The sequence below is a fragment of the Aricia agestis genome, chromosome 20, assembly GCF_905147365.1.
Source record: "Aricia agestis chromosome 20, ilAriAges1.1, whole genome shotgun sequence".
Classification (NCBI taxonomy): Eukaryota; Metazoa; Arthropoda; class Insecta; order Lepidoptera; family Lycaenidae; genus Aricia; species Aricia agestis.
In genome coordinates, this window is record NC_056425.1 from 1934164 (window position 1) to 1959923 (window position 25760).

Below are 25760 nucleotides of genomic sequence, written 5' to 3' on the forward strand. Positions count from 1 at the left end.
CCCTAATGAAGGCCTGTGTAAACAAGCCTTATATCAGTTACTTAAACTACTGTGGCCTTTACCGGTACTGACGGCCGTCCGTCACAAGTTGCATCAGATTTTGACGACGCACTGTCTATGCATTCTGGGTCATCCCTTCTTTGTGCACGTGGTTTTTGCCACGGTTTCTGGGCATTTCTGGGCATTTTCCTTCACAGTGGCGGATTTACAAATTTGCCGCCTGTAGACTATTCAATTTTTGCCGCCCCTATAACTGACCTTTTAAATTCAATACGTTAGTTTAGTTCACAATCATAGCCCACCAAAAACATTTTTTGAAAATGTTTGCTGAGACGACCACACAAGGGTTCACCCTGTGCGGTAGCGAAACGGCGATGCCATACATATTTACTGGTATGTAGAATTTGGTCAGTAGATTTAGGCCGTGTAGATTCAGAAGCTTATGGCTTTACATGATATCACATATCTTTTTCACAGGGTAAACCGTAAACCTAATATGTGGTCGTCTCGGCAATATTTTACAAGAAATGTTTTTGGTGGGATTTTTTTATTTTTGTAAGAAAAAAAATTTGCCGCCCCTCTAAATCTGCCGCCCTAGGCTCCAGCCTACTTAGCCTATTGGTAAATCCTCCACTGCGTCCTTCATGTCCCATAAGAATTTTTTTGGTCGGTTCATTGTTAATGGCAAAAGATAGTGAGTGGTTATTAATTGTTACTTAAATATGGACGATGTTTCGATGTACAAAAAAGTTTGTTCACTGGAATCTGTGATGAAACATGCAGTCAGCCAAATATTCTTAAATAGTATAATTAGGCTTACAAAACCTTAATAATAAAAAACCTTTTTCCTTATTAATTCTAATAGCATTGAAAGAGTCATTCAACTATGACTCACATTTCGCGAGGGTTGTAAAAATTCCCGAAACCTTACCATGACTACAAAGCCACGAGAAGGCACGAAATTATTCATTGCAAATAAAAGCGAGGGAGTTTTATTACTGGTTCGGGTCGGTATTAATGCGAAAGTTGGTTTAAAACTACGAATAATAATATAAAAACTAAGGAAAAGTAACTCCGTCAAAAAACATGCTCTATAATACTTTGTCAAAAATGTGTACTCAATAGGTACACATTTCAATACATTTGCAATATTTAGGTGGCCTGCAGCGGTATCAGGCTGACGTTACATGACAGTTCGAAAGGAACCAAAAAAACGGTATTTAATAGTATAGTATAGGAGTTACGTTTCCTTAGTTTTTATTGTTCGTAGGTTTAAAATAATAATAGATTTTTTTTAAAATTTTTTATTATTTTATCATATTTATTATATTCTATAAATTATAATAGTCCCAAGAACATATTACCAGATTTTTATTGCGTTTAAGGGTCCACGCTAAAATCTAATTTCTGCATGAAAATTTTACGTGTGATCTATTATACCTAGTTAGATAATATAAACGACTGAATTTATTTTGAATTTTTGTAGCCTACTTTTTGCATAAACAATATTTACATAAAGATAACAGTGCACTGTTATCTGCAAGTGGCAAGCAAGTGCAGTGGCAAAACACTGTAAACCAGGGGTTCCCAAAGTGTGCGCACAACAGAGTTGTAGATTAATCCTTTGTTAATCTGTCACTTTGTTGGTTCCCCAAAATATGTTTAGACCGTATAAAACTTTTTTAATGTCAGACAAGCAAAATCATAATATTATTATGTTCTATAATCTTTGTATTGACAGTGTTAACTTTTATAGCAGGTTTACATTATTCTAATCCAGTGCTGGATCGCTTCTGGAATAACGTTAAGGCAGGGATTAATCTCAATAAAAAACAATAACCTTGCACATAACCAAAGACCAAGCGTATGCGCATCGCAATAAGGTTCATTTTAGCTTAGCATAAAGCTGTAACTACTTGGGCGGATTGTCTCTATTTTTCATGTTTTTTTTAAATATCTTTGGAAATAAATATTAAGAAACAAAATTGTTCGGTTAAAGAGATTTTAATATAGATTTACTAACAATTTATTCAAATAAAATGTATAATTATCCTAGTTAATACTTATATTTCGATGAAATAGATGTTTATCGGAGGTGAGTTTGTAAATTAATTACAGCCAAAGTATTACGTTTTATTAAAATGTTTATGGTTTAAGGTATTTTAAATAGGCATGTATTTAAATCAATATCTGTATATTCCCTTTTCTCGATCAAAATATTTGAAAGTTTCACCAAAAATACTGACAAGTTATGCACCCCAAATAATGCGAATTCAGCATACTATTTAAAGTTATTTGCGAAACTGTTTTACTGAACGAATAACTATTATTAAAATAGTATATCTAACAATTCCTTAGTTCAACAAACATACTACAACTTTTTAAAGGAAAACCATCACCTAAATTACTTTTAGGAACATCATTTATTCTAAATAAAACCCAATTTAATCTGATATGTTCATATAATTAAGAACACATAAAAATCATCAAGTGCTAACTTAACATGGACTAAACTTTAGCACAGTGAATGGTAACTCAGTTTATAAACAATAATAATAAACAATCGGCAAAGGGCGAGCCGGATTCGCGCACAAAAGGGTTCCTTACCGATATATTGCAAAATAATAGGAATTGCACGCTAGGGGTTGACAAGCTACTAAAGAAAAAAAAAGAAAAATACAACTGGCTTCAATTATGAGTCGACGTAGCCCCGCTACGCGGAGCTCCTACTTCTGGGTGGTTCACAAAAAATAACCACGATGGCTAAGCCATCTAACCTAACCCAATCAAGTCGTATTGGGCCAACATTGCTATTAATTAAGAATCATTAATAAATTTACTAACCCATTACAATACAGTAGTAAATTTTGATAATTTTTATTAATTTTTATCAAGAAACCTTGAATTATATAGTTTTGGAATGATAAAATCTTTCACCATATCTCATCATAATTACAAAAAATCTTTGTCGCTAACACAGAAATAGATCAAGATATATCTGTGGTCGCTATAGAGTAGTGCGAGCGCAAAAGAGTGAGTGCGGCGTTAGATGAGGAGGCCCCAACATGTTTTTCAGTAAAACAAAGAAACAAAAAGAAAATAAAGTTAGGTTGAAAATATTTTAGTTGCAGGATTTGTCAATTTGTAGACTTGTTTTGATAATAGAAATTGATTTTATTGTGGTGCACCTTTCGATATCGTTTTTAGATATTCCGTTGTAAGATTGTCCAATTTAAAGTGCAAGTTAGTATTTTTGATAAACAATTTTAGTTTTACAAATAATATATCCGATGTATGAACCATATTTTTGGTGTGAATTCGGTCTCGTTTTGTATGATGTTTAAGTTTTTTTTGAAGGACATGTTCAGTTAATCAATTGTTGTTTTTGATCAGCATTAGTTTTTCTGGTATGCATTCAGTTAATTAGCGGAGTTAAGGTAGTGTGCTGAAAAATTATTCTGATGTGCATTTAATAATATCCCTTTTAAATATTGTGCTTTATATCTCATATTTTTTAACATTTCGTTATTATATTGGAACTAGGTAAACCGGGAGTCACGGAATAACAAATTGGGGTTTATCCTCGCCTTAACGGCCACTGGAATGCACTGATTTGCATAACAGTACATTCTAGTGCCCATTTTCACTGCAGGATTAGAATGATGTAAAGTGGCCATTTTAGGTTAAAAACTAGAAAAGGGCGCCCCGCACAAGCCGTTACTAAAAAAAATTTGAAACTAGAAAGTCTCAAACTTTGGGAAACTCTGTACACGTGAAACTTATAGTGACATAATTGGTCATATGACAGTTTTGTGTAAATGTTAACGAGAAAATCCCGATGACGCTTCATGCTTCGACGACGATTCTCATATCTGTTGAATCTGTACGCTTGAATCTTTAGCCAAGAGCCAAGACGTTTTTTTATCGCTTCGTTATAGAATCACCGAACAAAATATATGGAATATACACGTGTAATATAACAAAATATACACCTGAAAGTGTTATTTTTACCTGAAAAAAAAAACCGGCCAAGAGCGTGTCGGGCCACGCGCAATATAGGGTTCCGTAGTACCGCTAGTTTTTGATAATTTTTGTATGGTCAATGAATGTACATTTATAACGTGTTTTACACTACTAACAACATCATCTCAGTTACTTTCAAAGGAATTTGAACGAAAAGTTCCTTTATACTTCGCCGAATACATTTTTTTAGTTGATCGACTATAACTTAAAAACTTATGAAGTATTCTTAGCCGTGATAGTTTTTCTTTTAAATTCAGCATATTTCCTACTCCCGTTAATTTTTTCGCACTTCCAGAAGCAACCATTTAGCTGGTAGAAGGGACTGGACTCTAACGATTTTTTCCACTTTAAAACTTCATATTTTACAAATGAATCCCTAAATCGGAAAATTATGTATGAACACTCGTAGTATTTAAAAAAAAACCTATCCAACGACACCCCACACGGTGGGGTAGACGTGAAAAAAATCATCCCCGCTTCATGTGTCATTTTGTCGGCAACCTTAATTTCTGCCGAATTCCAAAAAAATTCATGCCGAATTACAGCTTTGTAGGTCTTATATTCTCTGAGCAAAACCGCGGACAGACAGACAGATAGACAGACCGAAACTATAGGGATGTATATATATATATATATATATATATATATATATATATATTCCTTGTTGACTACGGAACCCTAAAAAAAGACTTTATCGTAGAACGAAAATGTGTTCCTAAAGTATTTTCACTATTTTTTTTTTTTATGAAATAAGGGGGCAAACGAGCAAACGGGTCACCTGATGGAAAGCAACTTCCGTCGCCCATGGACACTCGCAGCATCAGAAGAGCTGCATGTGCGTTGCCGGTCTTTTAAGAGGGAATAGGGCAATAGGGGAGGGTAGGGAAGGGAAGGGAATAGGGGAGGGTAGGAAAGGGAATAGGGTAGGGGATTGGGCCTCCGGTAAACTCACTCACTCGGCGAAACACAGCGCAAGCGCTGTTTCACGCCGGTTTTCTGTGAGAACGTGGTATTTATCCGGTCGAGCCGGCCCATTCGTGCCGAAGCATGGCTCTCACACGTGTATTTTTTTACACATTGTAAAATCCCAAACTTTGTTTAGCCATAACACAAGATTAACTTAGCTTGGGATCAACGTATTGTACAGTACTCCTAAATTAATAATGCGCATGGAAATCTTAGCTATTGTCGTAATCACGAAAACACCCGAATCTATGAAACGTAAGAGCCCCAAACAATGCACTTGCATTTTGCACCTTGTTCAAAGGAAATAGAAGTAAATATCATAAAGCCGGTAGCTATCTGCTGTCGCCGGTCCGCTACGAATAATAAAAACTAAGGAAAAGTAACTCCGTCAAAATTCATGCTCCACAATACTTGTCAAAAAAGTGTACCTTAGGTACACATTTCAATACATTTGCAATATTTAGGTGACCTTGAGCGGTACTAGGCTGACGTTACATGACAGATCAAAAGGAACCAAATTAAAACGGTAATAGTATGGGAGTTACGATTCCTTAGTTTTTATTATTCGTAGCCGGTCCGTCAATAAGTGATATAACTTACCGGGAAGCTGTACGTAACGTCGCGATGGCTCCCCGGATGGTAACGTAAAAGCAACGTCAGTTATTTAAACGTGGGAGAGCCATGCTTCGGCACGAATGGGTCGGCTCGACCGGAGAAATACCACGTTCTCACAGAAAACCGGCGTGAAACAGCGCTAGCGCTGTGTTTCGCCGAGTGAGTGAGTTTACCGGAGGCCCAATCCCCTACCCTATTCCCTACCCTATTCCCTTCCCTACCCTCCCCAATTTCCTTCCCATCCCTACCTTCCCCTATTACCCTATTCCCTGTTAAAAGGCCGGCAACGCACCTGCAGCTCTTCTGATGCTGCGAGTGTCCATGGGCGACGGAAGTTGCTTTCCATCAGGTGACCCGTTTGCTCGTTTGCCCCCTTATTTCATTAAAAAAAAAAAGGCGCATCTACGTCGCTGCAAAGCGCTGTTTTTCTTTTACAGCGACGTCTTCCGACGCTCGGGAAATACGACCGTTGCCGAAAAATTACGAAAATTTCTATGCGCATTATCACTTTGGGAGCATTGTACATTGCCTGCTTTATACTAATAGATTTTGTATTTATATTGTGATCAAATTAAATTGAAACGTAGTATAAATAGAACACGAATTTCGTCCACGCCCACAACGTAATAGTTACAAGCTGGCTGATGCAATTTATGTAATCTATTAGAATATACACCTGTCACTTGACCGAATGAACTGTGGCATTCACGGTCAAAAGCTTTACAATTCGCTATGAATAAAATATTATCTGTTAATAACTTGACGATTGCAAGGATAGCGAAGCGTTTGTACTTTAGCGCGGGCTAAGCGTTCTTCGTATTTTTGAAATATGAATATTATAGTCAACCTAGGTAGAAATCCTTCACCCAAAGCATTTTTGCATTTTTCCAACGCGGTAATCGAACCCTCGACCTCACATTATAAGGAGACACGCTCTCAACCACTATGAAGGCGTAACGTAAACAGCCTATAATATGCGTTATGTCAAATCCATACTTCCATACTAATATTATAAATGTGAAAATGTGTCTGTCTGTCGGTCTGTCTGTCTGTTACCTCTTCACGCTCAAACCGCTAAACCGATTTTCATACATACAGACATAGAATACTTTTTATCCCGATAAAATGTACAGTTCCCGCAAGATAAACGAATTTTGGCGCAACGGAGTTGCGGGCATCATTTAGTCTCATATGTTTCTGACTTCTAGCTTCACTATTTAAATTAGCGAATGCATTTTACTAAACACATGAGATCCGTCTCCAGGAAGCTGTATGTAGGGCGGCTGACGCAAGCGGCTGCATACAGTGTTGGCTCGCGTCTTGCTGCTATACGGTCAAGGACGCGGGCGCGCTCACCTGTCTCGACATCATCAGGACTATTCACACTAATATTATAAAGTACCTGTTCCTCACGAGTTTGTACCCGCGAAATTTTTCGCCGATAAAAGTTGGTTTGTGGCATTCCCCATGCTCTACAAAAAAAGACATCAAAATCCGTTGCGTAAGTTGCGCACGTAAAGATCTAAGCCTATTATGCGGAGTGACTTTGTTTTTAAATCCATACCTAATATTATAAATGTGAAAGTATGTCTGTCTGTCTGTCTGTCTGTTACCTCTTCACGCTCAAACCACTGAACCGATTTCGCTGAAAGGCATGGAGATAGTTTGAGTCCCGGGAAAGGACATAGGATAGTTTTTGTCACGAAAAAATGTACGGTTCCCGCGCGATAAACAATTTTGGAGTTTGCGAACGTCATCTAGTCTATATATATAAAACTCAAATGTGACTGACTGACTGACATAGTGATCTATCAACGCACAGCCCAAACCACTGGACGGATCGGGCTGAAATTTGGCATGCAGGTAGATGTTATAACGTAGGCATTCGCTAAGAAAGGATTTTGATAAATTCCAATCCCAAGGGTTTCAAATAGGGGATGAAAGTTTGTATATAATAATACTTCTTAACGCGAGCGAAGCCGCGGGCAAAAGCTCGTGAACTATAATTTCTTAGCTTTAGTCATTGCTGAGGAAAAGGCCGGCAACGCACCTGCAGCTCTTCTGATGTTGCGAGTGTCCATGGGCGACGGTAGTCGCTTACCATCAGGTGACCCGTTTGCTCGTTTGCCCCCTTATTTAATAAAAAAAAAATCGCTATAGCCAAATTATCAAGGCGTCGCGTCGCCTTAAATCACTGAACCATTTTTAAATAAATGATACTGAAATTACTGAGTCCCGGGTAATACATACTCGTAAGATAAGAGATTACTTTTAACAAAATATTATCAGTTTTCGCGTGACAATTTCCTCCCACTTTTTCATCACGGGCTAAAAAGATGTTTATAATATTTCATTTACAAACAACATCAGTGTTGTGACTTGTGAGTCATACACACTTCACGTCAAATTTATCAGTTGTACCGCAGAAGACAAACATACAAAGTCTTAGTATCATAAGATTAACTATTTATTTACTCTCGTATTATATGTATTAGTTTACATTGCACATAAGCAAGGTGAAATTCACGTGATTGTTTAGGGAAATATCTATTTAGTATAAAATATATATCTTAAGAGGGCGACTAACCCCAAAAATCAAATATCGTCCTTCTCTCTTCACACTCACGCCGGTCTTTCATATGCCAGGTGAAAAAGAACGACGCAGATTCATCGCCAAATTAGTTTTTTCTCAATAACTCGATAAATATACAACATTTAAAAAATCCGCTAGGTCGATCTCTCAATGATAGAATTTTATACAATGTGTTAAAATATTAACTTAGGTCAATGCACGGTTATGGCAATAAATGAAAAATTCGTGAAAATTAGATGCATCTTTGTGATTTTTTTCTATTGTGAAAATTTTAAGATATCGTGTTTTTGCTCAGATGGAATTCTCGGAAATATAATGTAGTATCTCATGTTAGAAAATGAAATAATTCGGGGCTTATTTTCAAGTATAAAAATGAATTATAAAATCGACAATTTAGGGTTAGTCGCCCCCTTAAGCAGGGGGACGTAATATATATTTTAGGGTAAACTAAATACAGCTGGTATTTTTGATCTTTTATTATTTTTCATAAAATTATCATATCACCTTACAGCTAGCCTAGAAAATACTTAAAAATCTCGTGCAATTTTCTTTACAAATACCAAATATTTAATAATAATTGTACGAGGTCACTTGTAAAATCACATGAAAAATCCAGTACTGTTACAAATTTCCAAATCATATATTTTTGCATCACCCTATATAATCAAATTCTAACTTGACAGATAGAGTATGGAGTAAGGAGCATCCGGCGCATTGTCAGGAAGTGGTCAAACAGGCCCTTAAACCAGTAAGCACAAGACCTCTTATTATGTCGCCACATTGTGATATAGGATGTTACTTACTTTTAAAATGTTAAAAATTCTGCATCACCCTGTATAATCAAAATCTTAAACTGATCTAGTGAGCGCGTGACCTATTATTATGACGTCACATGTGATACGGGGTGTTGATATTCTGCTTCCTCTTATTATCACTTCCTTATCTTTAAGGTTTCTTATCAGCTGATACCCTTTGTTATGAAACAAATTGTGCCTTATACGTAATGTTATATAAGGCTTTTATATTTATATGATTATAAAACATGTATACTTATTTATGTATGACTTATAAATATAGGTCAGAGCCCTTAGCCAAGTCGCTATCGCTAATTATTACGAGTTAAGGGGGCGACTAACCCAAAATTGACGATTTTATAATTTTTATAAAATCGTCAATTTTGGGTTTTTTGCTACTTGAAAATAAGCCCCGAATTGTTTCATTTTCTAAAATTAGACACTACATTATATTTCCAAGTATTCGATCTGAGCGAAACACGATATCTTAAAATTTTGTCGATAGCAAAAAATCACGTCATGATGCATCCAGATTTCTCTCATTTTGAAGAGAGAAGGACGATGTTTGATTTTTTGGGTTAGTCGCCCTCTTAAAACGAAAGTAGCGGGTAGCCAAATTTAGAACCAACGTCGTCGCCGTCTTTTAAAGCATCGCTTGACCATAATATATTATACTCGTACTACGTAAATACTAGTAAGTCGTGCTTCATGGATCACCGGTGTTGTTCGGCTATTATATATATTTATATATATATATATATATATATATATATATATATATATACGTATTACGTAGTATATTATGTAGTACTAATGTTAACTTCAGCGATTTTCGTTTCCATTCCGCCCGCCCTACCTCGAGGTTAGTTCTAGATGCCTAATACGATAGCAGAGTCATTTCTCATACAAAGTTCATATATAAATATTGAATAATATCTATAAACAATATTATTGGAAGAAGGCTTTCACCCAATAATAAATATTACTAACGTACACTCAAAAACATAACCCTCTTAGCACAGTCGGTTAATAAACTGAGCGAAAAACACAGATATTTTTTCCTTATTACGTGATGTATGTAAATACTTGCTATAAATCACTCACTAATACAGTGATCGTGGTATCATCATAAAGAAATTCGCTATGTAATATTATATCACATAGCATATAATATTTATTATGATAAGAAAATATCTGCCACTTGTATGTATATTTTATTATGTTTGTTATATGTAATTTTATATATTATATGTTAGCCTTTTTGATAGTGTACCTGAGACAGAGCATGTAGGTACGTTGTAAGGTAAAGTTACGTTATATACTATAATATAGCAAAATGATATATGGAATGTTCCGCTTAAAAACTTGTCCTGAATTTTTCGGATTCAATCAATACAAAGCTTACATCAAGAAGATAAATTTAGACTATATTATTATAAAACGATGTAACCCGGGTTGCATACTTTTGTCGTACAGGCAGAGTAATGGTAAACATAAGTTTGACGACCTCTGTGGCTCAGTGGTAAGCGCGTTGGTAGCTCAAGCCGGGGGTCGCGGGTTCGAATCCCGCCGACGGAACAAAAAGTTTTCAATGTTCCCGGGTCTGGATGTGTATTAAATATGTGTATGATATAATAAAAATCTTAAATATATGTATAGTATAAAAGTATTAAATATATTTCCGTTGTCTGGTACCTGTAACACAAGTCCTTTAGGTACTTAGCACGGGGCCAGACTGACGTGGTGTGAAGCGTCCATAGATAAAAAAAAAATAAAAAAAATATGCGAACTTGCACAGGTATACCTACGAAGATAGTCATAGCGTGTAAGGTAATATCTGCACTGGTTGCTAGAGAATGTACGTTGTAGGGTAAGGCAGTGGTATAAGTAATGCACACAGCACAGGTATACCTGCACAGGTAGCCAGAATATGTCGCCATCGAAGAAATTCATTCATAGGCAGTTGACGGACTTACGTCATTTGGTTGGATTATATCAATTCAATATATGATCTGTCGGCTGGAATTGACATAATTCGACCAAACTACGTAGGTCCGTCATCTGAATATGAATCAACTTCACTGATAGTGCGTTGTCAGGTAAGGCAGTGGCACAATAGACATAACTACCAGTAGTTCGACTGCAAAGAAACGGACAGGTTTCAATATCTGTCAAATTCGTCGGGTTTCACTAGGATTATGAACGGATTGTGCCTCGCGCTGGCTGATATAATTTATTTTTAAATATTTAAAATAAAGATTTCAAAATTGGATTCTGATAATTTTAATCGCATGTGCCAAAACACAAACAACAATACGACCAAAGAGGAACACGTCCATCGAATATGTCATATTTTTAAATTCGTAGGTAACAATTTAACAACCCTAGCGACGATTTTCGTCATAATACGTCAAATTTAAAAATTTCAACATCAGTTCTAAGTCGACATACTCTATCATTCTGTCTACTCTGGCAGTGGTGTAGGTAATGTACAGGTGTGAGAGTGTAAGGTAAGGCAGTTCTTTCTATTAGCCCAATCCGTTCAGCCGTTTTTGAGTTTTAGCGTTACTAACACATTTGAAAATCCATTTTAATATATATAGATTCGGCGTGTGCTTATGATGTTTGCTTAGCGATGAAGCGATAGTGACTAAGAGGATTTTCCGGAAAGTAACACCTTCATTAACACTGCCGAAAATAGATTTCAGGAGAAAACTGTCGGAAATGTTTGTATGAAACAGTTGTTTTTTTCATGAAGAATGGACGCTGGAATAAATAAATACTTAATATTATGCTCAGAGTTTACTCAAAATGCATTTGCTAGTTACTTCCCCCCCTCTCCGACTTCCACGAAGTTTTACCGAGACTAACAAAATTTAAAATCCATATAAGACTACTGAGTATTCCCACACGTTTTGAAGGTAATGTCCTCTTTAATTAATTCGATATTAAAGTTGGAAAAACCCTCATTATATATTCCATTTCTATAGCGGTATATAATAATGTACAAAAGTTTAAGCTTTTTTAAATATATTTAAATATCCTTAATTTGCTTGCCTTTTCAAGGATCTTGTATTGGGTAGCTACTAGTTTATTTGTAGTATAGTATAGTAAAGTAACAATCTTCTATTGACCGTCGCAAGGAAAAGTAAGCTTTTAACAAAATATGTAGGTCGTCGACATGCACTATGCGGCTAAGCTGAGTCCTAAATACTGCAAGGTGTGCCGAATGCCACGGAAATTGGGCTACGAAACAGAATCCCAAGTATTGGACCGATATTTAGACATGGACTGTAAACACAGGTACTGTCAAGCGATGAAATGTCTCTAATGTAAATGCGCCATTGGGTCCAATGTGACTGTGCGATCCACTGATTTAAAACGAAATAATTTTAGTTTTAGAATATTTTTAGAGTCTGATTGATCCGTACAAAATAATTGTTAAGAGGAAAATCTCCCAACATCCAATTTAGTAATATACAGTGCACATCTTATAAGAAAGTGCACTGTATGTATGTACTGTATATTTCTTATAATATTAGACTATCAAAATCTGGCGGAAGCACACGTTGACGTTAATTTAGATAGGGCCGAAGTAGCAAAGCAATAACATGTCATGGTCACTTGATTTTTATTAGAGGACAATAAAATATCTTATTTGCTTTACTGTATAATATTAATATTGTGGCTTTACTTATGATCTCGCCGACTATAATTGTTTGAGAGTTCTGCTTACTCGCCTAGCGCTCACCTTTGAATCGAATCATTAAATCAAACCGTCATAGGACATAGTTGCATAATATTTCCTATAGCTGATTCATGGAACTGTTCTATGGAGGTTTTAGCGGAAAACTGTGGCAATTACTGAAATACCTGCGCTGAGGCATGACGCTGTAGTTTGCAATTGTTTTGGAAAAAAATGCTATTAGAGGAATTGATTCATAGACGGATACTGTTTGACTTGACGTAACCAGACCAAATAACGTTGGTCTTCAACGCTGCAACTCGACCCAGTAGTGCTTATTAGCTACGTAATAAAAACACGTTTCATTGCAAGAGTGCTTCGCTATACAGCTTAAAATAGGGACTCTGGCAATGAAATATGTTACTTTTCGTGTAGTATATTTACTACAATATCAAATTATTACCCTAAAAAGTAGAGTCGCGTCGTGGCTTACGTCTAGCCCGAAAAAAAAGGGCTCGCCAAAAAAGCATCGCAACTTTTCTTGTATGAACTTTATTCTTCCAAATACACGTCGTAGCCTATCCTAATTTTAAATTTACCAATAAGTCAGTATTGCAATTTGGAAAACTACAGGTAGACCCGTACCAATTTGTAGTATGTATGTCATAGTGTGACACTAATCCAGTATTTTGCACCCGCATTCACGATAATAGATCTACTAATTTACCTCTATATGTACATTACTGTAGAATACTACGAGTAGTAGACAATTTGCCAATGTTTTCAATTGACAATCGAAAAAAATTGGAAACAATGCAATTATTAACTAAAATAAATTCAAAACCTTTCTTTAAAATTTTTATTTTACACAAGCTTTTTTGAAAAATTGTCTTAACCCATCGAATGCCACAATTTTTTTTGATAATGATTTCATTATTTTGTCACGATTTTAATAGCGCCAAAAATATTCTATATTATTAATCTAATTTAAAATTTCTAATATTATTATATGTAATTTGTAATTAGGTGGCTGGGTTTTACCAAAAATAATAGTTCTGCCTCCAATTTATTATAATAATTTTGTTTAAGTAGGTACATACCTACACAATTTTACTACAATTAATAAATACTTTGTTTATCTTAATTATATATTTTTCCCGTTACCTACGTCCGGTGCGTTCGGAAAAAAACTATTAACAAAAGTGGGTTTTTTCAATCTTTCATGATTTCAAGTTTTATGACGTCAAACGGATTATTCCTTGGCCATTTAAAGTTCAGTTGAAAACGCGATCGGTGACCAACAAAAAACTAGAAAGGTAAAATTACGAGTATTGCAAGTGTTACTTGATACCTGTTAACAGGGAAAATACAGCGGAACATTTACGATTGTAGAGAATTTATAGCTAACCTTGTAATTTTTTTTCCCAATTGACGGATTTATTTATCTTGACGGGCAAAATTAAATTAAATTATGCGCCGATTGATAAAATAGTAGAGCTAAATATTAATTATTTAATAGTAGAGCTTAATATTAATAATTTTTTTTGTAGAGGCAATTGTTAATTTTATTAATAAATTCTGCTTTCTCATCACTACTCTACATACACGAAGGCTCTGGTATTTTCTACCTGACTTCAGATGGAGGATTATAAATGTTATAATTTGAGCGTTTTCAGAGCGCGAAGTATTTAGGCCACCAAAACTCGTTTTAGTCGAGTCAGCGTGACGTCACAGTGGTGACGTCACTCGCAACGGTCAACTCCCATGTTCACCACTTCAGTCTGTAACAAAAAAAAAACAAAAAAATAATATGAACGATAATCCCCCGATGAACCGAAAGATGCGACAAAAAGTGCACTCAAAAAACTAGACTAACGAACGGTTATTTAAAAAAACTTAACATAATATCAGCGCGGCCGCATAAAAAATGTATCAGGCTTTCCACCGCGTGACGTAGCGGCTGCGGCGAGTGCGGCAGCAGCGGGCGCGCCGCCGGTCGGCCAATGGCAGGCCGCGCCGCGCCGCAATATACGCGTATAGCGGCCGTCGCCGGCTCAAACCACGTTCGCCGGTCGCGTCTACCGCACGCCTCTCGTGAGTGACTCCCTTGTTACGCCGTCGCGAAAGTGTTTGTGTGTTCATCGTCTTTATCGGATTTAAAAGTGAGTAGAAATTCATTTTACACCGCGTAAACGGCCCGCGGCCGTGCACACGAGTAACCTCCTTGCGGGAACTCCGTGGTCGACGGTCGCGGGCGACTTTGACAGCTCGTAGATTTGCGTGCGATACGCACTCGCTTGTTTATAAGGGTTTATTTACCTTTATTGATTGAGTGATAAGGTTCCTTCCTGGCCGGCTCAGGTTTCAAGTTACTTTTTTTATTTTAAAAAAGTTTTTACTAAAAAAATGGCGCGTAGATTTTTGACGTTTTTGACTTTTAAACTTTTGACGTAAAACCTAAGCTTAAATTGTATGTAAATAAAAAATATATGTTGTACGTTCTATTGTTATCTTATCTACGTTACGTGAATACGGCGAATAAACGATAAAATAAGAGAAAGATAAGTAGTACTTATGAAATTCAGAGAAATGAGATCGATATCTTTTTGAATATTTTAAATTTCTTGGCATAGTATTTATACAAAAGTAAGGGAAAGTACGGTACTTTTCAAAATATTTAGCTCTTCTTATGAATTGAAATAATTGACCTCAAAATTTTATGACAATTAATATAAAATCTTAGTGAAATCGACTCTACATAACAGCCTCTCTCTTTTCTTAGACTTTATTCAGAATTACATTAACAATTTGTTAACTAACCAATGACAAACTGATACTTGTCTACAGCGAAATTTATTCCAAAATTGAATATGACAGTAGGCAATAATGTCACTATTTCGGTATAAATCAAAGGCATTAAACGTGTTAAAGGCAAAACATTTTATACGAAAGAGCGCATTCTAGTAATCTTTAATGCATAGCATTTTTATACAATTTGACCTATTTATCAACTTGTTTTTTTTTTCAAAGTCTATGATTATTATTGTATTAATTAATTCTACCTTCATTGCTTTATGATAAATGATAGTATTTTCCGTAAGTACTCTATCATAATTCATAGACTACTTCATAACACTAACCGCCGTACCTACTCAGATACATTTAACTATGATTAACCATCAATTTAATTAAGAGTTTGATAGATAATGTATGGGGCTTATGTCGAAATCTTTAATAATAATTGCACCGAGTTACTTAACTATAACTTTGACTTTAACCATAACAAAATGTCAAATGAAGTGTCAAATTTCTAGTAAAAGTCCATAATGGACGCCATATTTGACGATAACCTTAACCTTTAAACTATAACTACGCCTCTGGTGCACCGTGCAAGCCGTGCAATCCATTACCCAACCTAAAAAAATTAAAAATTAAAAAAAAACTTTATTTAATTACAATGATGTAATTAATATTGTCTCTGAGTGCGGCAGTATGTCTGTCCATTCGCAAACATGTTAAGTTAATAGACAGTTTAGAAAAATTGAATTTCATAATGTCAATCAATCAACGTAGTATTATTGCTGAATCACGACAAGATATTATAATATCTCTTAACGCGTCCGATAAAATCGATAACGATTTGGCTAAAAACTGTCATACAAAGATTTCAAAAGCATAATATGGCATGAGGTATGTTGGATAGAAAAAAACATACAAGAAAAAGTTATATGTAAGTACAACATAAGCTGTAGCTACTTTTTATACTAGAGTAATCTAATACTAAGTAATTATTATTTTACATACGAAAAACATGTTTACTTGCATCAAAGAAACTTCGAAACTACTGGGCCGATTTCGATGAAATTTGGCATATACGTAGAGAAGACCGTGGAGAAGGATATAGCATACTTGTCACTGTAGAAAATTATACCATTACCGCGGGATTCTATTTTTACGCGGGCGGATCTGCGCGCATATTCTAGTCCAAAATCCTTGATATACAACAATACCTCAGCTCTATACTCAAAAAGGTTGGCATACTCTCAGCGTGACTAACAAATGTCAAATCAGGTTAGCAACCAGCTCGTTGGTCTTTACGGGCAAATGAACAAGATCGGGTTCCGTGTTGATCTTTGAAATGGAAGTTTTTTTTTTCGAAAACGGTTAAAAATGACACAGACTTGTACCGTTGCTAAATTAATACTTGAGTTGTATAAAACTTTAATTAGCGACGTGTTAGCGCTCACGTATTTCTGGCTGTAAAACGCTGTTTCGTAATTATTAATATAGTGAATGGCTAATATTCGGTTAATACCCAGAATTATTGCAGTTAGGACGCGCCTAGTCCATGCATACTTTATGGTACCATCGGGTGATCGCTAGCTTATTATCAAGGACAAATAAAACTAACAAAAATTTCAGCTGTTCTGTACACCGTGTGCAGAAAATAAAAAAAAAAAAAACAAAAAAAATTATTAAAAATGTAAGGTGAAAAAAAAACAGTTTTTTATGGTTAGTATAATCAGAGAAGTTTATTCCTAGGTAGATGGCGGACCTAAGTAATTTGGTCGCGTTAAGTCAAACCCATCCGACCGAATTGAATTGACATAAGCCGACCACGTGACGTAGGTACGTCATCTGCATAGGCATCAATTTCCTCGATGGTACTTTCTTTTACCTATGAAATACTGACCGTACATTTTCGGAAAAATATAGAGTCTATATCGTTTGACGTTACCCGGCAGTCGGGATATTAAAGTATGTTCATACCAATCAAAATCAGTGCAGCGGTTTAACCACGGTTTAGCCGTGAAAAACAGACAGACAAACTATATTTGGCGTGATTCAATTGCACGTATAAATCATTAGGTCATCGCGAGTCGTGACTTTTGTCAGTTTAGACTTATCGTCATATGAGTAACTCGGGTAATAAATTTTATCTCTAAGACACAAAATATGCTCAAATTTTCCGGTGCACGATCATCATTTTGTGTCATTTTTTGCTACTTTAATTGCTGTCGTTTTGAAAGTGCATTGAACTATCATCATCTTTAGCATCATTATAATCTTCTTCTTATATATAAAATCCTCGTGTCACAATGTTAGTTACCGTACTCCTCCGAAACGGCTTTACTGATTTTTACCAATTTTTATATGCATATTCAGTAGGTCTGAGAATCGGCTACTGGGTACCTACTTTTTATATTGATAAGTGCATTTGTTGAATAAACAACAGTAAATTATTACAACTCGAGACTGACGGCGACCATTGTTTGTGTGACGGGATAGCGATGGACGTTACCATGGTGACATACTTATTTAGTCACTTCAATAAAATAATACGGGCGAAATAGTTTATATGGCAAAGAAACGTTTGCCGGGACAGCTAGTATAATATAATATACAGTATTACTCAATGAGTTTCTAAAATACTAGAGTAGCAATGTCTTACAAAAGATTCTCAGAAATGCGTAACCACTTTTTTGTTCAAAAGACAATGTCAAGTCATATATTCGTTATGTCATTATGTATGTGAGATATGCCTGCAGGCATCTTCGAAGTGGCAACGCGTTGCTACCGTAAACTTCCAATCTAGTTACGTTAGTAACATAGAATATCATTGGTATTACTGCAATGTTTTCATGCTACAGGCAGCACCAGCACAGACAGTAAACAAAAAGTTTTATTCGATGTTTGACAACGTTTCTGTTTGACAATATTCTGATAATATTGACAGAAACGTCAACGTTAAAATTTTACGTGGTAAATACCACGGGCTCACAGAAAACCGGCGTGAAACAGCGCTTGCGCTGTGTTTCGGCGAGTGAGTGAGTTTACCGAAGGCCCAATTCTCTACCCTTCCCTTCCGTACCCTTCCCTATTCCCTTCCATACCTCCCCTAACCTGTAATCCTATTTCCTCTTAAAAGGCCGGCAACGCACCTGAACCTATTCTGATGTTGCGTGTGTCCATGGGCGACGGAAGTTGCTTTCCATCAGGTGACCCGTATGCTCATTTGCCCCCTTATTTTATTTAAAAAAATGACGTGTGCAACATCGGATATTGGTCGGATTGTTTACTGTATGTGCTATTAGCGCCCTCTGCTCCGTTTGCGAATTAATAGCAAAGTATATTGATAATTATAGGCAGAGAAGTGCGATTTTTAAAGAGTAATAAAAGAAAACAGATATACAAGATGTTAGTGTTAACACCGTTATCCTTGAAACCGTCAAAATATGAACAACTTTTTCTATGAGAACGATGCTGGGAACTCAAAAAAATCCGTCTTCATATCCATACAAATTGCCGATCCGGGCATCCGTATGGGTATAAAGACCCAATCATTTTGACGGGCTCATTTGATGGTTTCAAGGATAACGGTGTTTACACTAACACACTGTAGAGTCAAGCAGTATATAAAAAATATGTATGTAATTATTATTATACGTACATTGTCTAGAATGCGTATACTATACACTAGTAATTAGTATATATAGCCTCGTTCAGTAAGGATAAAAGTACCAAATTGCTTATATTATACTATCTCTATAGAAAAGACATCAACGAGACACGAAACCCTCTCAAACAAAACATTTTTTTTACGAAATTCTGAACTATATTGTTTTGCGGTCATTGTTATTAATAATAATATAATTATTTATTATATTTTGTTATATACTTACCTAAAACATGAAACGGCATGTTTGTTCTAGGTGACATTTTAAAAGTTATAATATTATTTTAAACATAAAAAATATTGTAATAAAGAGACAAGAAATATTACTATACTAAGAATAATGATATCAAAAATGAAAAGTATGTCTGTCTGTCTGTTAACTATTCACGCTATAACCACTGAACATGTTTATAGACGAGCTATAATTTGATTTCCAACTTTTAACAGGGTAGGATAGATTTTTTTTTCAAAAAAGTACGGTTCCCAGGCGATAAACGCACAGTTAAAAGACAAAGTTACGGGCAAAATGTACCTCCAGTAAAACATTATAATTTTAATGACATCATAAATCTTATAATTAATTCAATAGTGACATAAATGTCATGTTATATGATTCAAATGGGACGACAAAATGGAGACCATAAAAAACTGATTTGAATAATCTCGCACACCTGTCCACGAAATTGACGTAATTTATTCAAATTATAATTTTTAAATGTGGAACATTGTTTTTTTAAAGAAGCATAAGGTCAGACGCTTCGGCGCCCTCTTGGCTAGGAGTAGGAACTATTTCTATATTAGGAAGTGCTTTTAAAAATAGAATTTACAATTTTTTTGATGTTAAGATTTCTGCTACAATGCACACTACACATAGGCTACAAAATAAGCGACGAAAATTACAAAAACATATTTTTTCTATTGCGAAAGAACGTGGATGACTTATTATCCCAAAAAGCTTTAATCTTTGGCCTATCGCATAAAAAGATTCCCGAAAGATGTTAATCACGCGGTTAAGGTGACGTCGCGTTAAAGAAAACCGTGTTGAATATGTTTTAGATTGCTTGTTTTCTATGAGAGGCCGGCCCGGCCTAAGCCGTAAATATATTTCATATAAGCTATGGGTATTAAATATTAAAGTGTATGCTTGAACCAATCTATGTACAAATTTTGGAAGCTTAAATCACTCTCCTCTGTTGGCAAAATAGGAATCCCTTTTTTTACAGAGGTCTTTTTGATTGATTATTCTGTCTGTGATATAAAAGTTGACCCATCGTGTTATGCTATGGCTAATTCAAAGACAAAGACATGATGAATACTGACAATGAACTTTAATTTTTTAGCTTTAGTCATTGCTGAGAAAAATCGATATCGCTACCGCCAAATTATCAAGGCGTCGCCTTAAGTAACAATACAATTTCTGATTAAACTAGATGACGCCCACAACTCCGTTGCGCCAAAATTCGTTTATCCTATGTCCTTTCCCGGGACTCTAAGTATCTCCATACCAATTTCAGCAAAACCGGTTCTGCGCAGCGGTTTTAGCATGAAGAGGAAGAGGAAGAGCAGAAAGACTAATACACTTTTGGATTTATAATAATATACTTAGGTCTACCAGGATCTGATGGCAAATTTTGATGGCAGATTTTCAAAAAATATCCAAATATTAATCTTTGGATACATTTTTATATTTGTATGTTTCACACACAAAATCAGCCGCTGTAAGGAGAAAAGGATCAAAATGTTTTATTCCAATTACCCCGGTATTGCTAGAGTCAATTTCTTTTCTCACTTTTTGCCACCAGATCCTGGTAGACCTAATAGTATCGTAAATCGTTGTTTTTGAGCAGACAGATCATAACGTTAAACTACTATCTGTTACTTAGCTTTAACCTAACTTTAAACTATTATTATAGTCGAAAGTCAGCTTTGTTCAAAGTGCACTTACTTTTATCTATAATTAGGTGCGCCTTCTGACCTTCGTACGCTACATAACAAGACAAAAGTACGACTTCTCTTGTAGATACGGGCTATGGTCAAGCAAAGTGAGACTTTTTGTCATACCATCTTCAATCCATATCCATATTTCTATACTAATATTATAAATGCGAAAGTGTGTCTGTATGTCTGTCTTTCCGTCTGTCTGTCTGTCAATTACCTCTTCACGCTCAAACCGCTAAACCGATTTTGCTGAAATTTGGCATGGAGATACTCTGAGTCCCGGGAAAGGACATAGGATAATTTTTATCCTGAAAAAATGCACGGTTCCCGCGCGATAAACTAATTTTGGCGCAACGGAGTTGCGGGCGTCATCTAGTCTTCTATATAAATAAAACTCAATTTTAAAGACTATCAGTCTCGCTAAAAGTCTAGAATGGCTGAACCGATTTGGCTAATTTTAGTCTTGAAATATTTGTGGAAGTCATATAAGTATGAGGAAAAAAGTGATATGAAGTCCACTATTTTGATATTTATTCGTGTTCATTTCATATTTTTTATGAAATAATTATGCATAAGTATTTAAAAAAAAATGTTTTCATTCAATAAATTTTCTAGTAAGAAAGATGAGATATTTAAAACCGAGTCCACTCATTTTAATGTCAATACATTTAAATATTATCCAGACGTTTATAAGGTTATTTTTTTAAATAAAATATTATAAAAATAAAGGTATTAAATGTGAATTTTATGTAAATTATACAATATCGTATGTCACGCAAAAAGTATAATAAAAAGTATATTATTCTTTTTATTTTACGAGTTTTAATGTGATACTGTATTATGAGTTTAGAGGACAAATAATAATTATTTAATATTGTACAAAGTTCGAAATGTTACAAAATAACATGACGTCTAGTCAAGTCTATTCATTTCGATTCAAAGTTTCACTCGAACCAATGAAAGGAGCTTAAAAAGCAAAATAGCTTTGCCAAATTAACGTGCCATTGCATTTTTGTACATTTAAATTGGTAGTATTATAGCCTATACATTGAGATCAAACTGTAATTAAACTTGCGCCTGCGCCTACGTTTCGCTATGTCGCCTGAATGTCTGTCGGCGTACCCTACTTACATTATTTTCTATACTCTATTCAGAATTTGATACTTATCTCGTTGGCATAAGAGTCCTGTCGGGGTAATATAACATTGAATATAGTATCTACATTGTTACACAGTTAAATAAACTAAGGTTAACACAAACATGAGCCTGGTATACCAAATCGATTTTATTACAATAGCTATAAGAGTTAACTTACCTTTTTACAATTTAGCAGTGAATATGTCTGTGTGGTACTTATAGCAGTTGTATTAATGGGAGGGATAGTTTCGTAGAGTTTTGAAATAAACAAAAATTCAGAAGAGTGCAAGAGAAAGATGTTATTGTGCGCTTTTATAATTCCGGGCGTCACGTTATGGTGGACGCCGACTTCCACAATGAAACGTTGGGTACGTTAATGCCCTTTTGATTTTACGCACCGCGGACGTTTTGTGCGGTTCAGAAGAGTGTAGACGTCGTGATTCGAGTCAACGGAAATTTAAAAGCGTCTTCATAATATATTTCCATACATTTTACTTCCCTATGTTATCGTTTTACCGCGGACGTCCACGATATTACCGCCACGCCCAAAATTATAAAAACGCACATTTTCACTTCGCTTTTGTCAAGTCATAGTTTTCGAGTCCAAAAAACTTATAATTCAAGCAATAGAGTCTTACATAAAATTGAACTTCAAATCCACATCGGAGGATACAATATTAAGAGACTTTCATGCTTTAATTCTGAGACATATTTTAGCACTCTACAATACGACGACGAGGCAAGGCGAGGCGAGGGATAAATTTGTATGGATTTGACAGATTTCAATTGCGTGAGACGTCTAGCGAATCTGTCAAATCCATATAAATTTATAAATGCACCTACGCGTCGCGTTGCGGCCTGAATCAACCCTTAAGGTCTTATCATTGTTATTGCTATCCAATTTGTAGGCAAAGCCTTTCTTTCTTGATTCCTTCTACAATATTCAATTCCTCCTCTCTACTGTATATTTATACAGCTTGTATATTGTATATCTACAGTATACAGTGGAGACTGGAGACGGGGCGGCGACTGCTTATCACAACCGGTCCCGGTATAAATACACCGACCACCCGACTGCAAGGCTGATGGTACATCTAGTTTCTAGTACGTCTAAATTTGATTTGCTCGATTCACCAACTTTATGCTACTAATTTAAATGTCGTGTATTAACTCCGCACTAAAGGAATACGGTGGCACATCAATTTGGTAGAGTAATTTTTAAAAAGTAAGAAAATAAATTAAACTAATAGCGTTTTCGGCATCTAGAACTGCCCCGGAGCAGGGTAGGCCGAATGGATACGAAAATAGCCAAAGTTTAAATTACTATGAGTTACTAGCATTGTCTTTGATTGCTAGTACTAAGGTATGCTTCGTGGATCACCGGTTTCATTCGGCTGTTTTCGTATCTATTCGGCCTGCCTGCACAGCCCCGGAGCAGTTCCAGATGCCGAAAACGCTATGAGTCAGCATATTTTTTCGCGACTTAGTACACGCAAAGCAGTATGTCTTGGGAACTATTATGGTTCCCAAGATACATCCTGATTGTTTATGATTATATACAATCTTTTTATTTTAATTACCCTATGGCCTATGCCACAACTCCTTTCTGTACTCTATATCTTAAGCTTGCTAATCCAAACATCGAATGGCGCAACAAGCGGTATATAAATATTAAAAAAAAAGAAACCAAAAAAAAAAACATCTGATCATATCCGGTAGCACTTGCGGAGTTTTGAAATGTTTGCCAATTCTCAGATTAACGCACCATACATAATATTAATATTATTAAATTTGTATAACAAACATTAAAGAAACGGAAAACGTCGTGTTATGATATAACTCATTCCACATCAAAGGCAAAAGACAAAATTATTAACAAGACTTTTTATATAATTCAAAGCCAAATCATCAATTTGAGAACGTTTGCCAACAGACGATGTGTCTGATACTTTTTAGTTTATTTATATTCATAATTTATTACAACGTTAATAGATGTAAATATTATTCAGCAAAAAGTTTAAATAAAATTTATTTTTAAACAGAATTTTCCTTTAACTACGGTCATGTTCGTTTTGTTGAAAATAGAGCATAATGTTATTATTATATCGTCGAGAATATACATACCCTCTTACTAACAAAAAATTCTTAAACATGCGTTCAACGTGTGAATAGTTAAACAGGAGTTTTTAACTTACACACACGTTACACAGTCTAAGAAATTAGTATGGAAAGGACACCATCGTTATACAGGCCTTATGTCAAAAAATGATTATTATACTGTATTCGGCGAAACATGGCGGTATCGGTCATTGACTCCCTGTCAAAAACTTGTCATTTTCTATGCAAAGCCGCGATTGACAACATCTGACACTTCACTGGCAATCGCGGTTTATACGCGCTGCGTAACTTTTTATTAGTAAGATGGATACTCTATTAGCGTTTTCGGCATCTCCCAAGCAGCAATCAAGCGTAATGAACACCTAAAAATCTGCCAATATAGCACTTAACGCTGTTTTACAGCTGTATAAGAACGTTGAAGAGGTATTGTAGTGTTATAATGTCGGTTTAGGAGTAATTATTCAGCTCTAGCTATATTAAGTCTGTATTAAGTAGTCAAAGTACGCTTAAAGTTCTAAATCAGTGTATCGAAACTGTCATGTACAGCTTTAAGCTTCATGTAACGCTTTGATCCGAATTTTAGTATTAGAGCTGTACAAAAGCTGTATTCTGCATACTGTCACTTACTTAATACAGCTTATAGCTGTATTATGGTGGTCCTCAAATCTTATTTCTGTATTATGAAGTAGGCAAACTCTCTTCTACAGCTTTTTTTTATGGTGTAATTGTACACCTTTTTACAGACTAAAGCTGTATAATTTCTCTCTTTGAGAGTAATAAACAGCAATAAAAGTGAATGACCCCTATAGTACAGCCTTAATTACGTATCCCTAAAAAGAGTTACATCAACCGCTAAAAGCTGAATACTAAACACACCGGCAAAATTAGAGGAACATAACAAAATTTTCAATTTTTTTTTAATTGTTCACTGATTTTTATATATTTATTTATTTATTTACTAATTGATTATTAAAAAATAAATTTTATATAAATTTAGGGCACAAAAACGTGAAAAATAGAAAAAAATCAGCAAAAATCAAAAAATTAAGAAATCTTTGAAATTTCAGTATTAAGTTTTTAAGATAAATTCTCCATTTTTATTAAAGAAATGCCATGTTAAAAGCGTGTAATGCTGGTGTAATGCCTTCTATGGATCTCAAGAGGGCCTGGATACGCCATTCCATGCTTGCATTTTAATTGTCAATCATTTCCTGTGGGATATTCTCCTACTCCTCCAGTAGCGCCAACTCGAGCTCCTGGACACATTTTGGAGCTGGAGTTTTAACTCGTACCGTTCACCCATTGATGTGCCACACGTCTTCAATCGGATCCACATCCGTAGACCACGCTAGCCTCTCCACCTGGGCTACGCCAGCATCGTTTAGGTAATAATGCCCAATTTTCTTACTGTATGGACGCACATAAAATTGAAAT

The 25760-nt window shown here is 35.4% G+C and overlaps 1 protein-coding gene across 4 annotated transcripts in view; it reads left to right on the plus strand.

Annotated features, from left to right (window-relative positions):
- LOC121737073 (CHH-like protein) overlaps window positions 1-25760 on the plus strand; it is an 84504-nt gene that overhangs the window by 21337 nt on the left and 37407 nt on the right. For 2 of the 4 annotated variants that reach the window (XM_042128616.1, XM_042128619.1), the window contains exon 1: window positions 14751-14838. The exons of the other annotated variants lie outside the window; for them this stretch is intronic. The gene's annotated coding sequence lies outside the window, so the exon portion shown is untranslated. Of the gene's footprint in view, window positions 1-14750; window positions 14839-25760 lie in introns of those variants that run through there. 4 annotated transcript variants of the gene reach the window in all.